Here is a 15,299-nt window from a genome sequence, read left to right on the forward strand (position 1 = left end):
AAAGAAAATACCAGACATCAGTATTCAAATGCCGAACGATCGGACTTGAGCATGCTCAAGTTGCACTCAACTCTTTAACTTATCTCGTATTAAGCACCATTTGCTCTATTCTGCACTTTCACTTAATCAATGTACATTTGTTATTGTGTAATTTATTTATTTTATTCGGCAAAGTTAAATGAGTAAAAAATGTGTTTAAGGAGCCTTGAACTGCCTAGACTAAGGGCCGTACTACATGGGCCAACATTTGCTGTAAACAAGCAATAATCTGCTAGATCGGTGGTCACTTACCGAGCCTACTACACGATTTATTGATCGTACAGCAAGGGCTGTATGTGTGTGTGTATATATATATATATTGTTAGTGGTGTCCAACTACACGGAGCGATAATTCGTTCAATTGATCGTTTAACGATTTTGAAGCAACGATTTGGTTTTTATAACGATCAGTGTTTAGACAAAGAGATAAATCGTTAGAAAAAATCGTTTTTGCGATCGTTTTAAGATCTCTTATGCCCACCTCACACATTAGGATGAATATGTGAAAGACTGTTTACACGAAGCGATCTGCAAATTTTTAGCGAACGACCAAAGACGATTTGAGAACATGTTGAAAGATCACAATGAACGATTTGTCATTCGTCAAGCAGATTATCGTTCAAATGGGATCGTCATCGAGAAAATTCAAACGATAATCGCTCCGTGTAAACGCACCATCACAGGGCCCTCACTTTACATTTTCTGAGTATTTCAAGGGAATAAGGCTCCGTTCACACGGAGTAAAACTGGCGGAATTCCGCGGCGGATATATATTTATATATAACTTATCTAAAGCTAAATTAGGTTTTGTAACAATTTTATATAATTTTTGTCTCCCGTATTTAATTCAGCAATTTTGCACGTTTGTACGTTGTCATTATATGTGGATTGGTATAAGCTGAATGTGCTCCCTGTTCCTTGTCATCAGTCAATGCTTCGGTCTCACCAGAGATTGTCTTTAAACTTATCATTATTACCTCATGTGAAAGGGCAGGGTTTGTATATCTCAAGTAAACATTTAAAACTATGGGGAGTGCATATTGTTATTGTACTGGAAGCAGAGGTTGGCTCTGTGGGGCACAGCACGTCCACATGTGCACTCAACTTTTGCATAACTAATGTCTTTTAAAAGTATCCAGCCAAAAGAAACTCTGCCAGTATTGTTTCATGATTTCCCCTCTTAACATTGGGCAGAGAGAATACACTGATACCAGGCAGTGCAGTGTGTGGACATCAAAACCTTGGCTTAATTCTAAGGCTAGGTTCATACTGCGTTTTTGCAATCCGTTTTTTTCCCTTCTGTTTTATGGGATAAAAAGAATGAAAAACAGATGCATTTGTCTGCATTCGTTTGATTTGTTTTTTCATTGACTTTCATTTCATTATATAAAAAAAAAATCATAAAATGGATCAAAGCACATGCATTTTTTTAGCATACACAAAAACGTGGTTTTTGTATGCTAAAAAAAGAGGATGCATTTTGCTCCATTCTTTCATCTGTTTTTCTTTATCATGGAAGTCAATTGAAAAAAAACGGATCAAACGGATGCACTCAAATGCATCTGTTTTTTTCATTCTTTTTTTCATAAAACGGATTGCAGTGTGAACCCAGCCTTAGATATGTTGGGTTCATGTTTCTCTGAGGGGCAGATATAAGATTATTTCTACTTCAGAAATTATATAGCTTTTACTAGGGTACATTCACACACAGGAGATCAAGTGCTATACAACAAAAAATCGAAACTGTAAGGCAGTTAAGGGTACATTCACACGTCCCATCTTTGCTGCAGATTTGATGCTTTGATGATACATTAATGCACATCAGTAAAAGTGGCATCTATAGCGATCGCAGAGTTTAAAACGACTCTCATCCTCAAAAGAAGTTCAGTGGCACTCACCAAATGACAGTGGTATGGATGCTTTATTTTAAGGAGATACAAACAATAGTAGCAGGTGCGTTACACACCTTCCTGCTACCTTTGTTTGTATCTCCACTGAGTCTGTGGAGTATAGGAAGCCGTAGTGCCTGCCTTTCTTCTGTTTTTGTCATATAAATCAACTCTGTACCCACAATCTGACCCCCCCACAAACTGCTCGGAGAACTGCTTTTAATCCAAGATCTGCCCTGGAGTCCTGGCAGGTGATGCAGTTATTGTCCTAAAAACAACTTTTATACTTGCACTGTATCAAACTGGTGTGGCCTAGAGTGTTTGTGCCCTAGGCTCTGTCCCTCCTCCCCGCCCTCCTCATCATTAGGAATGCCCCAGGGCAGGATTTTTCCTATTCCTCACCTGTCTGAACACTGCACAGGTGCCTAAATGATACTGCACATGTGCAGTGTTCAGACAAGTGATAAATAGGAGAAATCCTGCCTGGGAGTGTTTCTAATGGTGAAGAGGGCAGGGAGGAGGGGCAGAGAGGCGTCCCAAGCCTAGGGCACAGACACTCTAGGCCACGCCAGTTTGACACATGGCTGCAAGTTTAAAAGGTTTTTTTTAGGACAATAACTGCATCACATGCCGAACGTACCCCAGGACAGATCTTGGATTAAAAGCAGCTACCCAATGGTACAAGCGGCTTGGAAGGGATAGATTGTGGGTACAGATTCGCTTTAAGGATGTCAGTGACAGGAATAGCACCACAGCATGGGCCCCCAGCCAGCCCTGTAGGTGCAAAAATAAAAGCATCATGGCTCCTAGAAGATGAGGAGGTGACATGGCTTCATTGTGACCTAGACAGGCATGCATCAATGCCCTTGGTCTTGAAGGGGTTAAGTACACTTTTTCATTTCTTCAGATGAGCAAAAATTAGGAATGCAATATGGATGGGTTGGGGATGAAAAATTTATAAAAAAAATATACTGCCTCTTATAGACCCCAGTTCCTGTGCCATCAGCAGACAAGGGGGGAATCACCAGCCTCTCCAACCAGGCAAAAGTGTTCTATAAGTAATCACTTCTCTGTATACTATGTATCAATGCAAAACCATTGGTGGTCTGACATCAGAGCACACCTATTATTATATTTACTATTCAAAGATAAGTCAATGAGAAAAACCCCATTGATGTTCATTGATTTGTATCTTGGAATCTACTTATTACAACCAGTACTTATTATGTAACACCTTACTCATTAAAAAGGCCTTATAGTTAACATGACACCCATTTTGCTGTTCTAACTTTTAAGTCCTTCACACCCAACATGCTGGAACATCTCATGCTAGGTACAAATTTAGACATTTATTAAGTCATTCAATTAAATCTACCTAGCATCAGATCAGCGCACGTTTAACTCACATGCGCCACATTATGTCACGAAACCTCAGGTGTTAATGTACTGGAAACATTTCAGAAACAGTGACTCTCTAATAACCTCTACTACGTAGGTTTCATAACCTCATGAGACATGATATCACGAGACATACAAATTATGTAAAGTAATGCAGAATCCTTATCGGCCAGTGCTGAATAGTGCGTCATAGAGTACTATTTTAATGGGTCAAGGACTATGCAAACTTTTTGCATGTATTCTGTATTAGCAGATATACATGTAGGTGTAAGATAATAATCTTACCTTCTGTAGTCACAAGATAATGTAGGAGACATTAGCATACCTGCACAGCTGAGCTGGTCATACATATTGGACATGTCATATAGACGCTTTCATTATGGTAAGATCAGCCAACGTGTATGGGGATCTCCTAAAAGATTGGGTTGAAGAATTAAGGCCCAGTTACAGCAAATCAACTGGTGGCAGAAAGTACCAGAGATTTATAACTTACTTTTATTTTAAAAAAAATCTCACGTCTTTCGGTACTTATCAGCTGCTGTATGTCCTGCAGGAAGTGATGTATTTTTTCCAGTCTGGAGAGGTTTTCTATGGGGATTTGCTCCTGCTCTGGACAGTTCCTGACATGGACAGAGGTGGCAGCAGAGAGCACTGTGTCAGACTGGAGAGAATACACCACTTCCTGCAGGACATACAGCAGCTGATACGTACTGGTAGGTGAGATTTGACTTGACAGATGTTCAGAAGGCCGTCATTCACACACTCCACAAGGAGGGTAAGCCACAAAAGTTCATTGATAAAGAAGCTGGCTGTTCTCAGAATGCTGTATCAAAGCATATTAATGAAAAGTTGAGTGGAAGGAAAAAGTGTGGTAGAAAAAAGTGCACAAGCAACCGGGAGAACCGCAGTCTTATCAGGATTGTAACCAAAATGCCATTCAAAAATTGGGAGAGAGTCAAAGAGTGGCCAGCTGCTGGAGTCAGTGCTTCAAAAGCCACAAGCACATCCAGACATCTGCAGGACATGGGCTACAAGTGTTACATCCCATGTGTCACTCCTGACCAATAAACAACGCCAGAAGAGTCTTATCTGGGCCAAGGAGAAGAAGGACTGGACTAGTGATCCGTGGTCCAAGGGGCTGATTTCAGATGAAAGTAAATTTTGCATTTCATTTGGAAATCTCGGTCCCAGAGTCTGGAGGAAGAGCGAAGAGGCACAATCCAAGCTGCTGGAGGTCTAGTGTGAAGTTTCCACAATCAGTGATGGTTTGGGGAGCCATGTCATTTGCTGGTGTAGGGTCACTGGGTTCATCAACACCAAAGTCACCGTTGCCGTCTACCAGGACATATTAGAGCACTTCATGCTTCCCTCTGCTGAAAAGATTCTTGGAGATGGAATTTTCATCTTCCAGCAGGATTTGGCACCTATCCACATTGCCAAAAGTACCAATCCCTGGTTTACTAACCACAGCATCACTGGGCTTGATTGGCAGCAAACTCACCAGACCTTAACCCCATAGAGAATTTATGGGCGATTGTCAAGAGGAAGATGAAAGACACCAGAGCCAACAATGCAGACGAGCTGAAGGCCGCTATCAAAGCAACCTGGTCTTCACTAACCCCTCTGCAGTGCCATCAGCTGGTCGCCTCCATGCCGCATTGATGCCGTCATTCATGCAAAAGTTGCCCCGACCAAGTATTGAGGGCATTTACTGTACAGACTTTTCATTTGGTCGACATATCTTTGTTTAAAACTTTTTTTTTTCATTTGTTTTTATATAATATTCTAATTTTCTGAAATACTGACTTTTGGGATTTTCTTGGCTGTAATCCATAATCATTAACTGTAACAGAAATAAACACTTGAAAAAGTTCACTCTGTATGTATCAACTTTTTGTTGATACATTATACTAATTTATTGCAAACCACTGTACTTTTACATTTACTGTCAGCAGAAATGGGTGACACCGCCCATCTCTAGGAATTGCAGGGTTGCTGCATGCAGTGTAAGGCTTGGTTCACATCACAATTTTGCAATCTGTCTTACTGTATCTGTTTTGGAAAATGTACAGAAAAATGGGTCAACCACGTATTTGTGTACATTACAAAATGCTAAAGAAAAACAGATCCGTTTTTATAATGTAAGTCAATAGAAAACATCTGTTTTTACCATCCATTTTTTATCCTACAACGGATACACTGAACAGATAGCAAATAGTAATGTAAACCTAGCCTTAGGGTGAGTTCACATGTAACGGATGCAGCAGATATCCCGATGTGAGTAAGTACGCGGCAGGCCCCTTAGCCCCCCACGGTCCGGTGCATACATTACCAGTCTGTACTCCGGCTTGTTCTGTGGCTCCCAGCATCTGAATGTTCCACTCAGCCAATCAATGCACTGCAGCAGGACAGCGCGACTGATTTGCTGCGGCTTACATACTCGCAGCAGGATGACAATTCCGCTGCGAGTATGTAATACTATTGAAACTAACAGGAGGGGAGTCGCAGCGATTTTGCTGTGAATTGGCAGTGTGTAATCCGCTGCCATTCCATTACATGTGACCCCCCTTAAAGGGAAATCATCTAACCTATTGATATCTCCCCATATCGCACGGGGTGCTGAGGATGAAGGTACGTTTTTTACCTTCATATTTGGGCAGTTTCCATGATATAAGCTACCACTTCCACCAATCCACCCCGTACTCGGCTGGCCCGCACTGCCGATATTCATTTGAAGGGGATGGTCGGTCACAAGTGGATTGTTGCACTGGGGGCAGTAGCCCCGCCCCCAGTGCACCAAGAGACCTACTTAGCATATGGATTTAACTGCTAGTATTGTGGAATAGGAAGATATCATAACTTTATGATATAAATGTAAGAAAAAATATTTTTTATTTGCTGCAAAACCCTTGGGTAAAGCTGTGTTTTTATTTTTTTTACCTAAAGGGCTGATTGTGGCTGATTTTTTTCTTGTACCATGGTTTGGTTATTATTGGTGTCACACTGGTGTTGATGGCAATTTTTGATTGGTTTTTATCTATTAATTTTTTTCTGAGAAAAAAAAAGTGACAAAAAAAAAATCAGCAATCCTGGCATTTTCTTTTTGTTTATGCTGCTCACCGTGCAGGAACAATATTTATATATTTAAAGAGTCACTGTCGTGAAATTTTTTTTGCAGAAATCAATAGTCCAGGCGATTTTAAGAAACTTTGTAATTGGGTTTATTAGCCGAAAAAATTATTTTTATCATGAAAGAGCAGCTTGAAGCTCTCCCCCCTGTCTTCATTGTTCTTCTATGGAGAGAGGGGAAAGAGACACCAAAACAGGACAACAAAGAGTTAATTAAAAGCTACATTACCCTCTGTCCTCTCTCCTCTGATGTCACCACTATCTGACCTCTGAATAGCTGCCCTGCTGAGTAATGCTTTGTTCTCTGTTTTCTGCTGCCTTCCGTCTCTTTCCCCCCTCCCCTCTTCATAGAACAGACAGGACACGTCTGATTGAGATTTCCTGATAATGAGCAGTGGATGACAGAAAGGAGAGGAGGGGGGACCTGGGAAAAGGCTTTTTGAATGCAGATAATGGCATATTTGCCTAATAAACCCAATTTAAAACAAAGGATTACACAGCAGGACCTGTGTGAAAGCCCGTATTCAGAGGTCAGAGAGGTCAGTGCTGACTTCATAGGAGATAGCCCGGTGATGTAGCTGTAAATTAACTCTTTGTTGTCCTGTTTTGGTGCCTCACCTCCCTCAACTGCTCCCCTCTCCATAAGAGAACCATGAAGACAGGGGGGAGAGCTTCAAACTACTTTTTCATGATAAAAATGCTTTTTTCGGCTAATAAACCCAATTACAACGTTTTTTTTTTAATCGCCTGTACTATTGATTTCTGCAAAAAAAATTAAACAACAGTGACACTTTAAGCCCCTATTACATGGCCCAATCTTCACAGCAAGCGAGTGCCGATCTATTAGCGCTTGTTGCTCCTTGCTCCCCCGCCCACTGCCTGTGCTTTTACACGCGGGTAAGAGTGAGGGCTGCCCCGGGGTGATTGTTAGATCGTCTTTTCAGCCCATAGAAGATAGCGGCGGTCTGCTGCCGCCGCTCCTGTTACAGACAGCAGATCATTGCTATCGTGGTCGTTGTCTTTCAACATGATGAAAGACAACGATAAGCAGATATCGAGCATTTCAGCTGATCGTTACCTTTTACTAAATGATGTAAATATGGCCGATAATCACTTGTGTAATAGGGCCTTCCTGAAGCAAGCTGGAGAACACTGAAGCTCAGGAGGTGCCTGAGCACAATTGGTTTATATAACCTACTGTCTATTGATTATTGTGGGGGAAAAAAACAAGGTGAGAGCCAAACCCCGTGCTAACGTGATGAAGAACAAAGATGTTATTATATAGTGGCGAGTTCTAGACAAAAGGAGGAAGCAGGTAAATTTTCCATCTTCCCTTACGTTTCCTTAGCTTGGTTAACCACAAACCAAGTCAATGGTATAAACGCTAATGTCAAGTAATAGAAATATTGAACAGCTTGTTAATATTTTTGTGACACATCTATGAATCTCGCTTCTGTACCGTAACTAAGGGCCCTATTCCACCGGACGATTATCGTTTCCATAATCGTTAACGATCTCAAACGACCGCTATTGCGAAAGACCTGAAAACGTTCACTCATTTCCATGGAACGATAATCGTTACTTATGATCGTAATTGCGATAGTTTTTCTTCGCTATTTATTCGCTATTGCCTTCGTATCTATTGCGAACGACCGAACGATGTCTTATTCAATGCGAACGATTTGCGAACATTTTGCGAACGAGCAACGATAAAAATAGGTCCAAGTCTTATAAAGCAATCAACGATTTCTCGTTCGATCGTTAATCGTTAACTGCATTTCAACCGAACGATTATCGTTTAGATTCGAATAATTTAACGATAATCTGAACGATAATCGTCCGGTGGAATAGGGCCCTAACGGTGGCGATGCACATTAGTAAAAAGTAGTTCGATGGAAGAATAACCATTGATGGAACAGTCTTTTTACCATTGCAGCCATAAACATTTTAATTAATATTATTGTCAAGAAAAAAATAAGTTTAAGTCCTGCTTTACTAAATGGAAATCTTTTATATGTGCATTCCGTCGGACAAGATGGTACTTGAGAGTGGATGTGGCCGATTCTCTGGGAACGTCGCATGTACCACTGGAAACCAGACAAGCCTCAGGTCGAGACAAATGATAGATAGGGTAATGGGGGGGGGGGTTCCTCTTGCAAAAGAGGTGGAATAGGGAGGGGGGGGGGGTCAGGCATATTTTGCTCTCTAGAATTCTAATACGTAATACCGTCTTTGAAGTCACCAGGTTCCGTGGTTTAAATGGTATCTTTATTAAGGTAAGCGTGCTGTTGTGCAGATCCTATATAGATGTTGTTAATTATGTACTTTTCTGTTATTAGAATATTAGAGAGTACAACTAATGTGTGTTTTAGGCTATGTTCACACAACGTTAAAAACAAAAAACAGAAAAGATGTCTGTTATTGCCGAATTTTATTTGACCCTAATGCATTGAAGTCAATAGAATGGCGGATGCCCAATGTCTACTATGTATAAAATGATGGACGTCAAAATACTGATCATGACAATTATTTTCAGACGTCTTTTGCAAACAGCGGACTGTATTTTTAGTTGGTCACACACAGTTTTTCTTTTTTTCACCATTCTTTCACCGTTTTTACTATTAAATTTCATGGACTTTTAATTAAAGACAAAGGGCGATCAGTCCACCTGACCTAGAATAACGGGCCGATAGCCGTCACTGCACTGACCGGCAGCCAAACAGCAAAATAACAGACGTAATTTTTTCTTTTCAAAAATGGAGAGGAAAAAGGGTCCTGTAAACATAGCCTTACCCTTATTTAATCATTTCTTATGTATAGCTCTGACTTCATTGGCACATAATCACATTTGATTAGTTTTGTTCTATAAAATATGTTTAAAACTGAATAAAAATATTGAAAAAAATAAATAAATAAAAAATGTATATATATTATATATTTATCTACTGGGGTAACATGATGCTGCAGTCACTACAGACACAACAGGAAGTCTCAGCTTAGTTTTAGCCCCAGTGGTGAGAATGAAAACTACAAGATCTCAAGATTATTTTATAATACAGATAGAAAAAGGGAAAATTAGAAAAATTGTCACCAAAAATTCTTTAAAAATATGTTTAATATAAATCATTATTTATACAATAAGTCATTTTCTGATGACACTGTCCCTTTAACTCTTAGACCTTTTAAATATTGCTGACATCTGACCGCCTAAAACGTGGTTGTTTATTTTCATGCTAAGATTATTTGTTGGGGTTGAAATTAGTTTTTTCATCAACTTTAGAGTAATCTGTTTGTTGTCTCTGCTCTCTCTTATGAGAAGACATCTTCAGCCATAATGCGGTTGCCTTATATACTGACCCATAGAATGGCCTTGATGGAAGCAACTGAAGCAAGATGAGCTGAAGACACCCATCAATTCATCAAAACAAAGAAGACAGATCGGTCAGGAATAAGAAGGTTATTATAAGAGAGAGATGTCCAAAATGTCACCAGTGCTTTCTCCACAGATTTTTTTCTTAGGATTGTTCAAAGTGGATTGACTACTGGTCGGGGTGTAAGAGCTTTCTTCAGGGGTGTAGAAACAGAGCTGTCTTTTCCATTGGCGGGGTAGGCAGCTGAAGCTTTGGGGCATAACTACTGCTGTAGCAGCCATAGCAGCTACCACATCAGGGGGGCCATCCCTGCAATACACTAGGCCTCCTGAGCTGTCATCATACTTCCAAGGGGAGATGCCTACCAAGGGGGACACTATGTACTGGCAGGGGGGTAGGATAATAGGGGAGATGTCATTCTGGGGGACACTATGTACAGGGGGGATACGAGGTGAGATGCCTACCGCGGGGAACACTAGGGGAGATGCCTACCATGGGGGACACTAGGGGAGATGCCTACCATGGGACACACTAGGGGAGATGCCTACCATGGGACACACTAGGGGAGATGCCTACCATGGGGGACACTAGGGGAGATGCCTACCATGGGGGACACTAGGGGAGATGCCTACCATGGGGGACACTAGGGGAGATGCCTACCATGGGGGACACTAGGGGAGATGCCTACCATGGGACACACTAGGTGAGATGCCTACCATGGGGGACACTAGGGGAGATGCCTACCATGGGGGACACTAGGGGAGATGCCTACCATGGGGGACACTAGAGGAGATGCCTACCATGGGGGACACTAGAGGAGATGCCTACCATGGGGGACACAAGGGAAGATGCCTACCATGGGGGACACTAGGGGAGATGCCTTCCACGGGGGACACTAGAGGAGATGCCTACCACGGGGGACACTAGGGGAGATGCCTACCACAGGGGACACTAGGGGAGATGCCTACCACGGGGGACACTAGGGGAGATGCCTACCATGGGGGACACTAGGGGAGATGCCTACCATGGGGGACAATAGGGGAGATGCCTACCATGGGACACACTAGGGGAGATGCCTACCATGGGGGACACTAGGGGAGATGCCTACCATGGGACACACTAGGGGAGATGCCTACCATGGGACACACTAGAAGAGATACCTACCATGAGGGACACTAGGGGAGATGCCTATCATGGGGGACACTAGAGGAGATGCCTACCATGGGGGACACAAGGGAAGATGCCTACCATGGGGGACACTAGGGGAGATGCCTTCCACGGGGGACACTAGAGGAGATGCCTACCACGGGGGACACTAGGGGAGATGCCTACCACAGGGGACACTAGGGGAGATGCCTACCATGGGGGACAATAGGGGAGATGCCTACCATGGGACACACTAGGGGAGATGCCTACCATGGGGGACACTAGGGGAGATACCTACCATGGGGGACACTAGGGGAGATGCCTACCATGGGACACACTAGGGGAGATGCCTACCATGGGACACACTAGAAGAGATACCTACCATGAGGGACACTAGGGGAGATGCCTATCATGGGGGACACTAGGGAAGATGCCTACCATGGGGGCACTATCTACTGGAGGGAGGGGGAATACCAGGGGAGATGCCTAATATATGCTATCTACTGGGTAGAGGGCTAACAGGGGGATCACCTACAGTGGAATGGGGGAGACGAGGGGGCTGATCAAAAGTTTGCTATGGGGCCCAGCCGCTTCTAGTTATACTCCTGTGTCCAGGCATGATGGGAATTGTAGTTTTGCAATAGCTGGAGGGCCAAAGGTTCCCCATCCCTGATTTAAAAGTATGTCAGCGGGGTAATGTTCTCTAAGTACAATACAGCGACTCCCCTCCAGGTTTCAGACACTACAACCTTTCCTACTTCTAGAACACCTGCTCACAGTCTAGCAGACACCTCTTTTAGTCTCGCATCTAACATTTCCCTCAGTCTGACAGCTAATGGCAGCACACAACGTCTGGAGAATTTTGGTGTCAGTAATTTAGTTCTATTTAAAAATCTCCAGTCTTCCAGTACTTATCAGCTGCTGTATGTCCTGCAGGAAGTGGTGTATTCTCTCCAGTCTGACACAGTGCTCTCTGCTGCCACCTCTGTCCATGTCAGGAACTGTCCAGAGCAGGAGAGGTTTCCTATGGGGATTTGTTACTGCTCTGGACAGTTCCTGACATAGACAGAGGTGGCAGCACTGGAAAGAATACACCTTTTTGCAGGACATACAGCAGCTGATAAGTACTGGAAGACTGGGGATTATTAAATAGAAGTAAATTACAAATCTTCATAACTTTTTGATCCCAGTTGATATGAAAGAAAAAAAAAAAATAATCGGACTTCCCTTTTAATGTATGAACTGTGTGTTATGTCCTACCCCAGAAGCTCAGTCATGACGCCTACACTTTACCTTTAAATGTCGTCTTACTGTACTGAGTATTATCATACAACACAACACAATTATGCTAAATGTCAGCTATTACTTTAGAATTTCCTTCGCTGCACTTTACATAAAATACATATTAGATCAGTCATTTGCAGATAAAGCAGGTAAAGGTCCAGAAGTTCAATGCCCTAGACCGGGGGTAAGGAACCTTGGCTCTCTGGCTGTTACAAAACTACAACTCCCATCATGCATGGACAGCCAAAGCTAAAGCTTTACCTACCCAGGCATGATGGGTGTTGTAGTTCTGCAACAGCCAGAGAGCCAAGGTTGCCTACCCCTGGTCTAGACCCTCGCCTTTACTTCTCCTCATGAGTCATGACATGAATGAAGTCCCCCAGGCTATCTATCCATCAGAAACCATTCAGGGTGATGGATATGTCATTGTAGGAGACGCCTGATACTAGGTTGGTTTCCATCTTCAGCTTATTTCCAGATTTTGTCATTCTGGTCCTCTTGGTTGCTGGCAGCTCTCGGCGGGTTTCACCTCTTTTCTTGCTTCATCCTCCTCCATGTTGACTGCTTTGTTTCCATCTCTCCAGTTCCGCTGCATTATCTCCCGTCCAGGTTGATTCCTTTCTTGGAGATGTCAGCTTTTCTTCTAGCCATCCAGTTTTCCGATGAGACAATGACTAGTTATAGGTATTATCCCACCCAGCTGCACAATGGGGGCTCCTCAGGGATGGAGACTATTACCCTCTTACCTCCAAGGTAATAATAACCCAGAGCCTGGGTGGCATGTCACGCTCATTACTCGTTCTTTTCTATCCTTCCTTTCCACTGGTGTCCATGTTCCTGTGTGGGAATTCTCGGGGTGCAGCTGGGATGTCGGATAGGGGACTGACTCAGAACTGACTCAAGAGAAAACATTGCACAATGTATCGATTCTCTTTGTTCTCACGGATGTTTCATTAGGAAAGGAAGGAAAAGGCGAGAAAGTTGGTGATGCTGCATGATAAGTGAGAGGAGATCTGTCACCCCATGTCACTATCCTAGGCTGTAGCGTAGTACATGGTGTATGAGCGCAGATATGTCACTATCCTAGACTGTAGCGTAGTACATGGTGTATGAGAGCAGATATGTCACTATCCTAGGCTGTAGCGTAGTACATGGTGTATGAGAGCAGATATGTCACTATCCTAGGCTGTAGCGTAGTACATGGTGTATGAGAGCAGATATGTCACTATCCTAGGCTGTAGCGTAGTACATGGTGTATGAGAGCAGATATGTCACTATCCTAGGCTGTAGCGTAGTACATAGTGTATAAGCGCAGATATGTCACTATCCTAGGCTGTAGCGTAGTACATAGTGTATGAGAGCAGATATGTCACTATCCTAGACTGTAGCGTAGTACATGGTGTATGAGAGCAGATATGTCACTATCCTAGGCTGTAGCGTATTACATGGTGTATGAGAGCAGATATGTCACTAGACTAGACTGTAGCGTAGTACAGTACATAGAGCAGGGGTACTCACCAACTTTTAGTGAAGGGACACTTACCGGGGTCTATTGTTAGGTGAAGGTCCGAGCTGAACATCAGTAGTAAACATGTTTTGTTAACGTTTTACAAACATTGTTGAACTATTTACATACAGAATTGATGCTTATTAGTGGGAAAACTGGCATTTTTTTCTCTATAACCAGCCCTTATATAGTGCCCCTGTGCGCTCCCCCATTGTATATAGCCCCGTGTGCACTAACTCAGTAGTATATAGCCCTTCTGTGCGCTCCCCCAGTAGTAAATAGCCCCCCATGCGCTCCCCCAGTAGTATTAATAGTCTTCCTGTGCGCTCCCCCAGTATATATATAGCTCCCATGTGCGCTACCCCAGTAGTATATAGCTCCCATGTGCGCTCCCCCTGTAGTATATAGCCTTCCTGTGCGCTCCCCCAGTAGTATATAGACCCCCTATGCGCTTCCCCAGTAGTATATAGCCGCACACTTTGTGCTCCCCAGTAATAAAGAGACCCCCTGTGTGCTCCCTCTCCCATATAGCATATACCATTAAAAAACTATATAAAAAACATTATATAGTGCCCCTGTGCGCTCCCCCAGTAGTATATAGTGAGAGCAGATATGTCACTAGACTAGAATGTAGCGTAGTACATAGTGTATGAGATCTGTCATCACATGTCACTAGACTAGAATGTAGCGTAGTACATAGTGTATGAGAGCAGATATGTCACTAGGCTAGAATGTAGCGTAGTACATGGTGTATGAGATCTGTCATCACATGTCACTAGACTGTAGCGTAGTACATGGTGTATGAGAGCAGATATGTAACTATCCTAGGCTGTAGTGTAGTACATGGTGTATGAGAGCAGATATGTAACTAGACTAGGCTGTAGTGTAGTACATGGTGTATGAGCGCAGATATGTCACTATCCTAGACTGTAGCGTAGTACATGGTGTATGAGAGCAGATATGTCACTATCCTAGGCTGTAGCGTAGTACATGGTGTATGAGAGCAGATATGTCACTATCCTAGGCTGTAGCGTAGTACATGGTGTATGAGCGCAGATATGTCACTATCCTAGACTGTAGTGTAGTACATAGTGTATAAGCGCAGATATGTCACTATCCTAGACTGTAGCGTAGTACATGGTGTATGAGAGCAGATATGTCACTAGGCTAGAATGTAGCGTAGTACATGGTGTATGAGCGCAGATATGTCACTAGACTAGGCTGTAGCGTAGTACATGGTGTATGAGCGCATATATGTCACTATCCTGGGCTGTAGCGTAGTACATAGTGTATAAGCGCAGATATGTCACTAGGCTAGAATGTAGCCTAGTACATAGTGTATAAGCGCAGATATGTCACTATCCTAGGCTGTAGCGTAGTACATGGTGTATGAGCGCAGATATGTCACTATCCTAGGCTGTAGCGTAGTACATGGTGTATGAGCGCAGATATGTCACTATCCTGGGCTGTAGCGTAGTACATGGTGTATGAGCGCAGTGCCACTCGTGTTCCCCCCTGCAGTGAGTGGACATGACG

The sequence above is a fragment of the Dendropsophus ebraccatus genome, chromosome 6 (assembly GCF_027789765.1).
Source record: "Dendropsophus ebraccatus isolate aDenEbr1 chromosome 6, aDenEbr1.pat, whole genome shotgun sequence".
NCBI lineage: Eukaryota > Metazoa > Chordata > Amphibia > Anura > Hylidae > Dendropsophus > Dendropsophus ebraccatus.